Raw genomic sequence first — 13121 nt, forward strand, 5'->3', positions numbered from 1 at the left:
AAGCTCACAACATCAAAAGAAACAAAGCAATTATTGCAATCAACAGAGGTGTTTTTGATTAATTGTACAAACTCAGATGAATTTTTTACAGTGTATTCTTGGTTCAACAATGGCGATAAAATATCAATTAAAAATTTCGATAAATTATAAGTAGGCGAACCGATAAAGGAAACGATAGGTCGAAGAGGGGTGTGGTTTTTATGAATTTTGGGCAATCCATAGATTTTCGGAGTTACACTCTTATTACACTTAAGACGATGATAAACTGGCATGGTGATTTTTCGTTGAGTTGCAAATCGCCAAACTAGTTTGTTTACAGATTTTTCAATAGATGCAATAGGATTAGGTCTACGTCTTAAAATTTTATATGTAGTATTGTCATTTAAAAGTTCAGAGAGTTTGTTATGATAGGCTACTCAGAACTGTCCATAATTACCGTTGCGTTCCCTTTATCGGCTTTCATTATTTTGATGGAGCTGTCAGATTTCAGTTCTTTTAAAGCTGTCATTTCTTCTGGAAGAAGGTTAGGTGGTGGGGGTCTTGCCGTATTCAGAATTTGAGTAATCTTTGATCTGGCCATTGCAACACCAGCTGCGTCATTTACTCCTCTGTATCCTTTTTCTGTTGCCGCTACAATATCTAATTTAGGAATTGACTTGGGCGAAATGGCAAAATTGAGACCTTTTTTCAACACTTTGATTTGAGGTTTAGTGAGTTCTTTCTGGCTTAGATTTTTCACCCATCGGTTTGTCAACGATGATGTATCATTTCTTTCTGAGAGCTGTGTTTGTCGTAAAGCAGCTAACTTTTTTTTCATGAATTTTCTTTGTTTTATTGTTTGAAGAATGTTGCGTTTTAGTGGAGTAATGCAGTAAATCTTGGACATGGCCTGACTTTAGCTTGCTCTTCAAAAAGTCATAAAGTTGATTATAAAATGATTTTTTCTTCTTAATTTGAAAGTGACATTCCGTTATGCGCAATTTTAAAAATTCAAAACCGTGTTTAGACGCTAATCGAAAACCACGAGATGTGCGAATAGGGGGAGAAAACTGTAGACTTTTAGGAAGAATTCTTTCTCTCAAACAGCAATGATTAAACTTGAGATGCTGATATAATTTGCTAATCTTCAAATTTTCATTCACAAGTTTCCTCGCTTTTCTTAACACGTCCTTGCAGGCGCGGATTTATGGGGGGGGCCCAGGGGGCCCGGGCCCCCCCCGAAATTTTGTAAAAAATTGTAGAAATTGTATGTTTCCGCATCAAATGGTTTGATAAGCTTCTAAACAGCTGATATTAGTCCCTCGGCATCACAATTGATGAAAATAGTTCTTTTAATGTCTATTTTATAGCATATCGTGTATGTCGTAGTATCATTGTTCATATCTGTTTAGCCTTTTCTTTCTTTTTAATTGATTTTCAAATTTTCTGGCCCCCCCCGAAAATAACTCTTAGATTCGCGCCTGCGTCCTTGCCATATTCTTTTCTGATAATGCTGAAAATTGAATGAGGCTGTTCACCAGGCATTAAATTAAATGATATGAGATGTTCTACTGGTGCAAATTAAGCTAAACTATCACAAGATGTATACAGTGACAATCTGCTTTTATTCCGACGTTTCGGCAATCAGACACGACTGACTTCTTCAGGGGGCTAGACCAGGTAGTGACTACCTGTCTAGCATGGCAAAACACAGGACATATTGCTGAAAACAACTAAACATGCAAAATGAAAATTCAACTTCTGGACAAAAACTTATCGCGCGCAAAGTTTGAAATAAGTTAGAAAAAAGGGGGACTTAATTGCGATCAACAAGAAACTTAAATAACAACAAGATAGGAGAGTGAACGGCATGAGTCATGAATCGAGTTTTGTACGCACTACTGCACAGTTTTACAATCAGCATGAAACCAATTTAAAAAAACGTCAAATCAGCACTTACAATAGTTTTTTGTAGATAGCGGGAAAAGAGATGCCATCATTGCGATCCATTACATGAGGCTTTTGATTGATGAACCAACTTTCAGAAAACATTCGCTTTTTATAATCACTTTCAACTTTTAGAATTTTAGAATTGCTCCAAGTTATTTTATGATCTGAAGTTATGGCATGCATGCAAGGAGCGGAATGTTCAGGGCGTTGATATTTGAAAGCTCTTTTGTGTTCATTAATGCGAGATTTGAGATCTCGACAGAACAAAGCATTACACAATACTTTGCGCCTCAATGGATTTCCAAGAAAGCATGCTTGCCAACGACAACCTAAAAGTTTAGTACCCCCATCTACCCAGTATAAGTCTTTTGTTTCTTTACCTTATGTTAAGGGAGTTTCTGAAAAAATTCGGCGTATCTTAAATGAAATTGGTGTAAAAGTCGCTTTGAAACCTTTCTTGACAATAAGTAAATTTTTGCCATCTTTAAAAGACCCCTTGAATCAAAGCGAAATCTCAGGTTTAGTGTACCAAGTTTCTTGTGATGATTGCAATTTAATTTATGTTGGCCAAACAAAACAAGATCTCAAATCTCGCATTAATGAACACAAAAGAGCTTTCAAATATCAACGCCCTGAACATTCCGCTCCTTGCATGCATGCCATAACTTCAGATCATAAAATAACTTGGAGCAATTCTAAAATTCTAAAAGTTGAAAGTGATTATAAAAAGCGAATGTTTTCTGAAAGTTGGTTCATCAATCAAAAGCCTCATGTAATGAATCGCAATGATGGCATCTCTTTTCCCGCTATCTACAAAAAACTATTGTAAGTGCTGATTTGACGTTTTTTTAAATTGGTTTCATGCTGATTGTAAAACTGTGCAGTAGTGCGTACAAAACTCGATTCATGACTCATGCCGTTCACTCTCCTATCTTGTTGTTATTTAAGTTTCTTGTTGATCGCAATTAAGTCCCCCTTTTTTCTAACTTATTTCAAACTTTGCGCGCGATAAGTTTTTGTCCAGAAGTTGAATTTTCATTTTGCATGTTTAGTTGTTTTCAGCAATATGTCCTGTGTTTTGCCATGCTAGACAAGTAGTCACTACCTGGTCTAGCCCCCTGAAGAAGTCAGTCGTGTCTGATTGACGAAACGTCGGAATAAAAGCAGATTGTCACTGTATACATCTTGTGATAGTTTAGCTTAATTTGCACCAGTAGAACATCTCATATCATTTAATTTAATGCCTGGTGAACAGCCTCATTCAATTTCAAGAATCGTAATGTTACAAGGTAATGAAATAGGGCTATCATATGTTCTCTTTTAAGAGGATTTGTCCTCTTTTTTTAAGAAAAACGAATTGTCCCCCGAGGACACTAAAAAATGCTGAAATATCCTCTTTTTTGACAGTTTGGGTTTTCATGCTTATATTTTCAACGGGAATTGTATTGCTTGATGACGTTTCAGCGACGGCTAGTAGGGCAGTAGGCTATTTGTTTTCTAAACATTTTGTATACCAATGTAGGCTAACATGCTCATTTATAAACTCTACAAGAAATTGGGGCATTTTATGGAACCGTTGTTGAACGTTCATTGCCTGGTTCACTGTAAGATATTAAACGACATTTTAAAGGCCATGCTCACACTTTCACAAAAAATTATTCTTTCACCTACATACGTTTTATATTGATACAATGCTTGTAAAGGTTGTTGATTACCAACTCAGTTTGGTTCGTTTGGTACTTTAACAAATCGAAACGAATGTCTAAAAGTGCAATGTGTAGCCTATAACACTTAACTTACAGCAAGCGAAATCGTGGCATGAATAGGCCTACAGCTTTGCAAGGAAAGGAACAGCTTTTTAGTTCATGCCGTTTTTAGCATCTTAACGGTAATGCGTAGCCTACTGTTTTAGTCATATTTCTTGCAAATAATTTAACAATTTCGTTAAAGCTGACCATTCCTTGTTGAAAAAAGTTGAGGTTTGACCTGGAGGTCATGCCTGATTTGTCACATTTTGCGATTATTGCTGTCTGACTGAAACTGCCTAAAAATTATGTCTTTTTTTCACTTTTTGCTGACTCTTAAAAATAAATCATTTGTTGTCTTAAGGAAGCACTAAAAATGAGAAAAAAATAAGTTAAACGTTCAGTCAATCTGTTTCTTGTTTTTTTGTGTCCTCTTTATAGGCGACGAAAATAGGGTAGGCCTAAATGAAATGTATGCAACGTTCGCAAGGGCACCGATTCGACACCGCTCAAGAGCATGTGGCTGTGTATTGGGAAGGACACTAAAAGGCACGCCGTCGATTACGGAGTGGTGCCCCTCGACTAAAGCCCTTGGTTTCTCTCATGTATGAACAGTACGCTGCTCTACAGAGAAAAATGCCTACGGCCCTTTTTATGGCTTACTGAACTGAATATATCTAACAATAACTTAAGCCTACCCTGATGGTTTATCTGTCGCTAAACCAGGCTTTTCCGCTCGACCATGCACCTTTGGAGAATGGCCTCTTTCTCTTCTTGTGAATGTGGTGCTGAGGAACAGACCGTAGACCACATCATTAACGATTGTACCGTCTTCAAGCCACCTTAACAGAGTGAAAGGTCTGCGCACTTTGGATGATGAAACCAAAGACTGGTTGCTCTCCAGCAGCCCTGCCTTCCAATGTAGTTCGAGAACATCGTGAATCTGGGGTTCTTAAAGAATTGATCCCCTAGGCCCCAGAGGCTCACACAACGAAGATTTGTCCATACAAGCACTAAAAGTTTTTCGTCGATATGTCAAAATGTGCTGAACGGCTAGCATTCTTTGTATGAATTTGTTTAAAATAACTTAGATCTGTAAATCACAGAACGGCTGCCTAACAAACATGTAGCTTTGTGTAGTCCCTTTGTCCGTTTTATGTAAGGTGTCATTTGCAAGCAAGCCATCAAACTAGTGTTATAGCTTGACAGACGTTTTATCGAAATCTTAAATTGTCGACACTAAACCTAACAGTTTGTAAGCAGATGAATTGGTTAAAAAAACCAGTAGGTTCCCCATACCTAAAGCAACTAGAGGTGCGCCAGTTGTTGAAGCCATGCGGGACGACTGAACCTAACAACCAATACAAAAATCAAAACACAAGCATTAAAGCATATAGAAATATAAACAGTACTTACAATCCAAAAACTATGCACATAGGCTACTTTAGTTTATAAATAAAACAAAGTGTTCGTAGGAACGACAGTGAATAATATATCAAGATCGAAAACTGGTAAGGTTTATTAGCTCAGTGGTTACGCGCCCGGCTCATAATCACGCGGCGCAAGTTCGACTCTCGGGGTGTGCGCTTGAGCAACGCATTTTAGGACTGCCCTTCTTTCAGCGGCACCTAGTGAATGGGATAATTCACCGGCACAAATCGGAAAACTTCACTCTGCCAATCTCGGTAACCGGCCCGGTGTCAAAAGCCTCTACAAGTATGCGAAACTACCAGGAATAACCAATCAAGGCTTTGTCAGTTCGAAGATAAAGATTCAAAATCAACCAACCAACTATATCAAGATCTAAAACTGGTAAGGTTTTCAACCTGGGGTCGCGACTCACATGGGGGTTCTAAGCCATTTTTGGGGGGTGGCAAGACGCTTGAGCACCTTTTTCCATTCTTTTTTTTACAATAAAATAATGAGAACTGTTTTTTGCAATCAACCATTTTTCGACATGGGATTACTCTATTGTTCAAACTTTTAGACGTTACAACAATAGGAAAGCTTTCAATATTATTCACCTAATCGTTGTACGTTGCTTTGTGCAAGCTAAAGTTTCAGCAACCACACTATGACAAAAAGCGAGGTTATTTGGAATCCTAAGGCAAATATTGATTTTTCATTATCGTTTCCAGTATCATTTTAAAAACCTCAATGTGTAGGCTACTCTGTATAAAAGTTTTTTCGACAACAGTTCCACTGACAAGCTTGTTAAAGAGATGCAGCACCAATTATCTCACTAAAAGTGATTTGAATCAATGCATAAAAGATCGCTATAAACTCAATTGACGAAAATGCAGCTTTTATTCAATATACTTTCTCCCATAATCTAGGATAGTGAAATACCGGGACGACCCACTTTATTGATTTTTCTTGCTATATGGACAGCTGAAGGGTCACTGTAAAATTCAAAAATTATGCAGAACTGCAAAAAGTGTTCTTTGCTTTTACGTAAATTCATTCTCATCAAATGAAATGTCATATTTTGCTTCAAATTTGGGTGTTGGGAGAATTTTGTAGAAATTTTCTGCAGCAGTTTGATACTACACCTACCGTTACCGCTGTAGCGTGAAGTTTACCGCTGCTATACTGTATTATGTTTTGAAATGTATGAAATTAACATGATAGCACGTATTTCCATACATTTATTTTGGCAATGCACACTTTGTACACTCGTGAAAAGATCACATCTGCTGCACCTGAGCAGGCGACATATGATAGACCTCAAGCTGCAGTTGCACCAAATTTTGTCGAAGCACCATGACTCTCCAGTTGTCCACCTTCGTTTTGAGTGAGCAACCCCCTACTTCTATCCTAAAGTTTACATTCGAACAACAAAACACGACATAGATCGGATATCGGTATGAATCAAATTATGTTACATTTTGCATTAAATACGCTTTCATTGAATATTTCTACGGGGCAGTGGCGGCTCGTGGCTATTTGGATAGGCTGCAAAAATGTTTAACTGAAACAGCTTAAACAATCACAACCAAGGATTAGCATCATTGTTAACTGGATTGCCCAGAGATGATGATTTGAGGATTGGTTTGATGATGATTTGATGATTTTTGCATAATGATGCGAATTCACGAGGGCAGACTGCAGCCTATTAGGACAGCCGCCACTGGTATGGGGTCGAGAGGCTACATTGATTGCTCCGATGGAGTTGCGGTGCAAAAAAAGGTTGAAAACCTCTGGACTAAATCATGAATTGACATGACAAGCGAGAAGTAGATGCTTTAGAAATGTCTGTCTTACATAACTTAGATGGTGCAGAAAAATCAATTCGTGTAGAGAAAAGGCATAGATGAATCTTGCTATATAGGCTACAGTACGGTAGGCCTACAGCAGTGATGTACACGCATACAAAAAATATTGACGCCGTCAGCGCAAACGCAAACGTTCGAAAAACTATACGCCGCATGCGTCAACGCAACTTGTAAAAAAAGTTGGCGGCGACAGCGTCAGCGCATACACTAGCGCAAACTTATTTTGTTTGCTAGGTGCCAAACATTCACACGGTATAAACCACTCGAAACAAACAAGTTTTATTTTGAATTTCCACGAAGAAACACAAGCATCTGAAAGTGTTCATCTGACATTTTGCTGCGTTTTGGTTTCAATATGTCTTTGCCCCGGTGAAAACATTCTTTCAACCGCAGCACTGGAAGGTATTGGCGTGTTGTAGCGAAAAAAAGTATTTTGGAAATGTTTCGTTGGAAAAGCGCCCACGGTTAATGGTCCTTTGTGTGGCCTCTCTTCCAAGTACGCTTTTACAACCTCGTCTATGCTGTCTTCGCCAGTGTCCTCATAAAGAGCATGGAGTAGCCCACGGGGTTCGTTGTCGCTGGCTTCCTTCGTCTGGTTGCAGTGGCTCTCAGCCTCAGAGTTTTTTAACAACTTTGATATGTGGCGAGTGCCTATCAAGAAAATTCTAGTATTATACTAACTGTCGCTCCTATAGTAATATACTAACTGTCGCTCCCTAAAAATCCATTATAAAAAACACTATTTTTAAAATGATTCCGTTTGAATAAGACTGATGTTGCTTTTAATGCCATAATTCTCTCAGTAAGCTCTATGCTTTTTTCTGATTAAATTTTTAAAAAGTGGGTTAATGGAAGACAAAACTGCCAGAAACAAGCAAGTTTAGATTCTGAACTGCACAACTCTTTGCTATTAGCATTCAGGGATAGTTAGCATTAGCCTACTAGTGTTATTAGCAGTAGGCTACTGTTTCCGACAATTTTGTTCACCAAATCAAACGTCATATAAAAACCGTTATGGTCTACTTAACCTAGCTGGCATCTTACGTCATGGAAATTGCTAGAAAATGTCCAAATATTGCACCATCGGTCGTAAGACCTGATGAAATATTGCATCACTACCTTTGAACACCGGTTTGAATTGCGTGACAATGTCTTTCACTATTGCGTCACAGTACTGCGTACGTGCATTTGAGATATTGCTATCTATTCTGGTCATTCGTAAAATTGTTTGTTGGAAGTCAGTCGCAAGTTTAACTGTTTGCTTGGTGCTTGCTAGCTGGACAAATTTTCCGTCTTTTATCCAAGTAATCTGTTCTGTAGTGACAGTTTTAGAGGCGTACGGTGTTGCGTCCCATTTTCGATAGCCGCGGGCTAATTTTACAGGAATACACTTTTTGAAAAGGCGTTTCGAGGAGTGTTTCTTTTTCGGTCATTACATGCAGACGAACGGATCCGGGAACTTTATGTTACAATTTTCCCACGAAGAGATTATGGTTTACCGCTGTGACCAGCTACTCAAAAGCCTCTCACAATTGGCCCCTGGATGCATGTTTTGCTAAACTGCTCATCAAGTTACAAAACATATATAAGTACATACTTACGCAACAGAATGTATAAATTGTCAAGTAAAAATTACCTTAGCTTGATAGCCTACTGTATGTAGGCCTACACATTACTACGCTACATAGCCTACAACAAGAATAACCGGCAAAGTAATGTACTAGTACCACATATCACATACAGAGTACAACATCATGCAAGCAATCACGGTCGGAGACCAAATATTTGAGTTTGTTTAGATAGGCTGCACTGCTCATTGCCTGAGAAGTTTCTGATTTGCCCCAAAATGCAAGACTTAACTAAAATAAATTAAAGTGCTCACAATTGCTTACAAACGCCTTCAACACTGCTTGACTAAAAATACTTCACACTATGAAGCCAAGTCATTGTTTACATTTTACATGGAGCGACATTATCAACCTACCTACTTGCTTGCTTACATTACATTCCTGCTCTGACCCGTAATTTACTAATTTCTCAGTAGGCCTAAGTTGTTTTAACTAATTCTTTCTTTTTTTCTGCAAGACTTTAGTCTCCACGCGGGACTCTATAGCAGTGATTCCCAACCGCGGCTCTTAGAGCCGCATGAGAGGAGTAGGAGGAGTAAACAGGAGTAGAATGACAGGAGTAGAATGACAGGAGTAACAAACTGGTTAGCAGCAAATAAGCTATCACTAAATGTAAAAAAAACAAAATATATGTTATTCAATAATACCAATAAACTTTCAAACCTCTCTTACACACTGTCTATATGCAATCAACCCATTGAACGTGTCAACACTATCAGTTTTCTGGGCATTCTGCTGAGTGAAGACTTGTCATGGAAACCCCATATGCTATCCTTACTGCAAAAACTTCGCAAAAACTTTGGAGTGATCTGCAAGGTTAAGTCCTACTTAAACACCAACAATCTGATTTGCCTTTACCATTCCTTAATCGAAAGCAATCTCCGGTATTGCATAAGTGTATGGAAGCATGGTCATGTAACTGTTTTAAATAAACTTCAAAAGATTTGCAACAAATTTATAAAAATGATTGCAAAACATGAATCAAATCACTCTCAATCCCATAATTTTTTCACAATTGACGAACTATACACAATAGAAACTGCAAAATTTATGTTCAAACTCAAACACAATCACTTACCCCAATGCTTTAATTCTCTATTTCAACTTAATAACAATTTGCACTCAATATCAACCAGAAGCAACAATAACTTTTTCCTCCCCTACTTCTCCAAAAGACTGACTCAACATTCCATCCAGTTTAGTGGAGTTAAAGTGTGGAACAATCTCCCGAAAACCGTCACTGAAATTGAAACCTTTTCAATATTTTGCAGTAACCTGAAAAAGCACTTGCGTTCTGAAAATCAACCTCTAACAACCTATGCTATAACTCTTTAATTTTCTGACTGTATTATTGATTGTTACACCAAATCCTGGCATAGCATGCCTTTCCAAATGCCACTTTTGTAAATTTATCCTACATATCATATATTACTATATTATACATTAACATATCTTAATATACGTAGGCTATATCTTATCATATATTACACCCGAATAGTTAAGGATGATGATTACTATCTTTACTCTTCCATGAATATGCTACTATACTGTATTGCATAATTTTATATTGCCAGATAAGAATATATCACTAAGTTACTACAAGCTTGCATCTAACTACCCCCTGATTATTATAAGCTATTATGTTTGTTCAGAGGATCGCTTGACTTTTCGTAAGATTATTGTTTAGATTGGTTTGGAAAAGATGCTTGAAACAGCTCAGACACTACATCCTTCATCGGCACTACCAAAGAATCTCCACCTCTCATTAGCGATACCAAAACACTCCATCCTTCACTGACGCTATAAAAGATGATTCAACTCTTATTGGCAATACGAAAAACACGCTGCTATATCATCATACTTCTTATGCTCTTACATGTGCTGGAAATTAATTTAAAAAACAAAGCTTTTTTAACTATTTTATCTTAATAATGAGCTGCCATATTGTGTATTTGTTCTGCATTCTATAAGCTACTTAATTTCGTTGCTGCGAACACTTTATTTCTGTATAAAACCTGTAAATAGTCCTTGTTTTGATAGTCCCTTATGTAATTACAATATGTGCGTGTGTATTAGTTTGTTTTTGTGATGTTGTTGGGTTCAGTCGTGTTCTCATTGCTTTAAGAATTGACGCTCCAGTTGTTTTAGGAACGAGGAGGCGACTGATTCTTAACTTATTCATCTACTTGTTTTAATGTATCAGGTTTGGTGGCCGTGCTTAACTATATTTATCGATGCATATACCGCAATATTAGATCCTTTTATGCACGTCTTAAACCATTATGGTTTTGCCACCTTTTCCTTTTGTTGGTTTTGTTACTGTATTTCTTTTTCACAATATCATTTCTTTTGTATTCTGACAAAGAAAAATAAATTGAATTGAAAATTGAATTGCATGCGGCTCCAAGCTAGCCTTCTTGCGGCTCTCATTGACCCCTAAAAATCCCACAAAAAATGTAAAAAATCCATTTATAATAATTAGGGCGATTATTTTTTGACTTGTCAAAATTGTTTACGAAGTTAAAATTGTTTACCAACTGCATTGTCGTTATGTCGTAGAGGTTGCACTGTCAGTGAACTTTTCATTTTACATCTTACACCTTGTAGCCTAGTTCAGGGCTTCTCAAACTTTTTTGTTCTGCGACCCCATTTTGAAAAATATATTTCTATGCGACCCCATTTATGTATTTATTTATTTACATCAGACTCAACATGGTCCATTTTACAGTCAAACATAAAATGTAGAAACAAAGCAGATACTCAACTCCGAAGAGCTGAGTTGCATTGTACCACATACAAAGATTGATAGTAACAGTCTGTTGGCATTATTTCATAAATTTATTGATTGGAAAACAAGTTACATCGTGTTACAAACTGGTATAATTTTTTACGAATGAGAGCTTGAAAAGTTGTGGTATTGTTATCAACGAATGCAGAGGTGATGCTGCGTCGTCTCTGCAAATTAAACAACATTCTGCAACAATTATTGTATCCAACACGTAAGCGATTATTACTGGATGAAAGATAGTTGCACCATAGTTGACAGGCATAAAAAGGCATACAATAGGAACGAAACAACACATTTTTAACAGCAATCGAACATTTGGAAAACCTTGCTTTTAACATGTTTCCAGCACAATACAACGACCGTAATTGCCGTTTCGTGTCTTCATCATCGGATAGCAAGTCGTTAATTATTACTCCTAAATATTTCACTAGGTCTCAAAGCAGATACGTTTTTCATTTAAATATATGATCGGATTAAAGTCAAGTTTCAACATCTTGGATTTAAATAAAACACCAACAGTTTTGTTGCAATTAAAGTTTTGTTGCATTATGGGGACATCCACGTTAATGACATTAAAACGGATCATTTTGATCATTATATTTTCTTTTTCTTTCTGACTTATCAATTGTTTTCTTTGTGCTTGCAATTGTTACCGCATGAATCTACGGAACCTAACTACTGATCCATAGTCAATTAATCTTGTAACTGCTTTAAACTTTAGTCTACGTTCCTTCAGAAACTAGTTGATAAGCTACTCTGAAATCATAATGCGAGCGGTAAGGTTACTTTTGGTCAGCACATTACAGCAATGATAGCGTAACAATGCATCAATTGTTGCGATTGATTATATTTTATCGTTCGACAGTTCGCACCGACGGTTGCGGTCAATTGACATCATGGCAAGACTACAACCCACCGGCACTAGAATTTCATTACGACCCCAAAATTTCATTACGCGACCCCATTTGGGGTCGCGACCCATAGTTTGAGAAGCCCTGGCCTAGTTTATACTGTTGTGAATGGCCCATTGTCTACTTATTGTGAATCATAAACCATTAAGTGAAATAATTAGGTTGGTATGGTGTGATGCTCAACACACCTCAAAACGTGTAAAATTTATGGTAGGTCCATTAAAACAGACTGAGAAAAGCAGTAAGTTATTGCCGCTATAAATCTATAAAGCAGGAGAGTCGGGTCTTTCAAAGTGCTTGGGAAGAAAAGTATTTTCAAACTGAGGTAGACAACAAAGTGCATTGCATCCTCTGCAATTGCGCCTCGCTTTGACAAACTTGTTAAAGCTCAAAGCCAATACCAAGTTGGACATTAAATTGATTTGTGTTATTTTTCTTGTTAGTGTTGCTATTCGTTGGTAGGCTACATGCTTTCATGCTTTAAAATTTTCGCTATAATTACTTGAGTGTTTTTATGCGGCTCCATACGTACTCTGAAGTTTGAAATTCGGCCCCGACACCAAAAAAGGTTGGGAACCACTGCTCTATAGCGTCAAAGGCAGTAGTGCGATATACAAACAAACTCCAGCTGACTGAACAATAGACGACACTGTAACACAACACTAGAACAATGGGCAATTGCAAGACGTCAACATTTCGCAGTTTGACAAAAAAATTGCAAACAACAACTAAGACATTAAAAAGTATGCGTTGACGCTATGCGCTAAACAACCGCGAAAACTTTACGGCGCAGCCTCAAGCGCAAACTATCCAAAAAAATGTGGCCGCAAGCGTTAGCGCAAACA

This window comes from Aplidium turbinatum, chromosome 10 (genome assembly GCF_918807975.1).
Source record: "Aplidium turbinatum chromosome 10, kaAplTurb1.1, whole genome shotgun sequence".
NCBI classification, from domain to species: domain Eukaryota; kingdom Metazoa; phylum Chordata; class Ascidiacea; order Aplousobranchia; family Polyclinidae; genus Aplidium; species Aplidium turbinatum.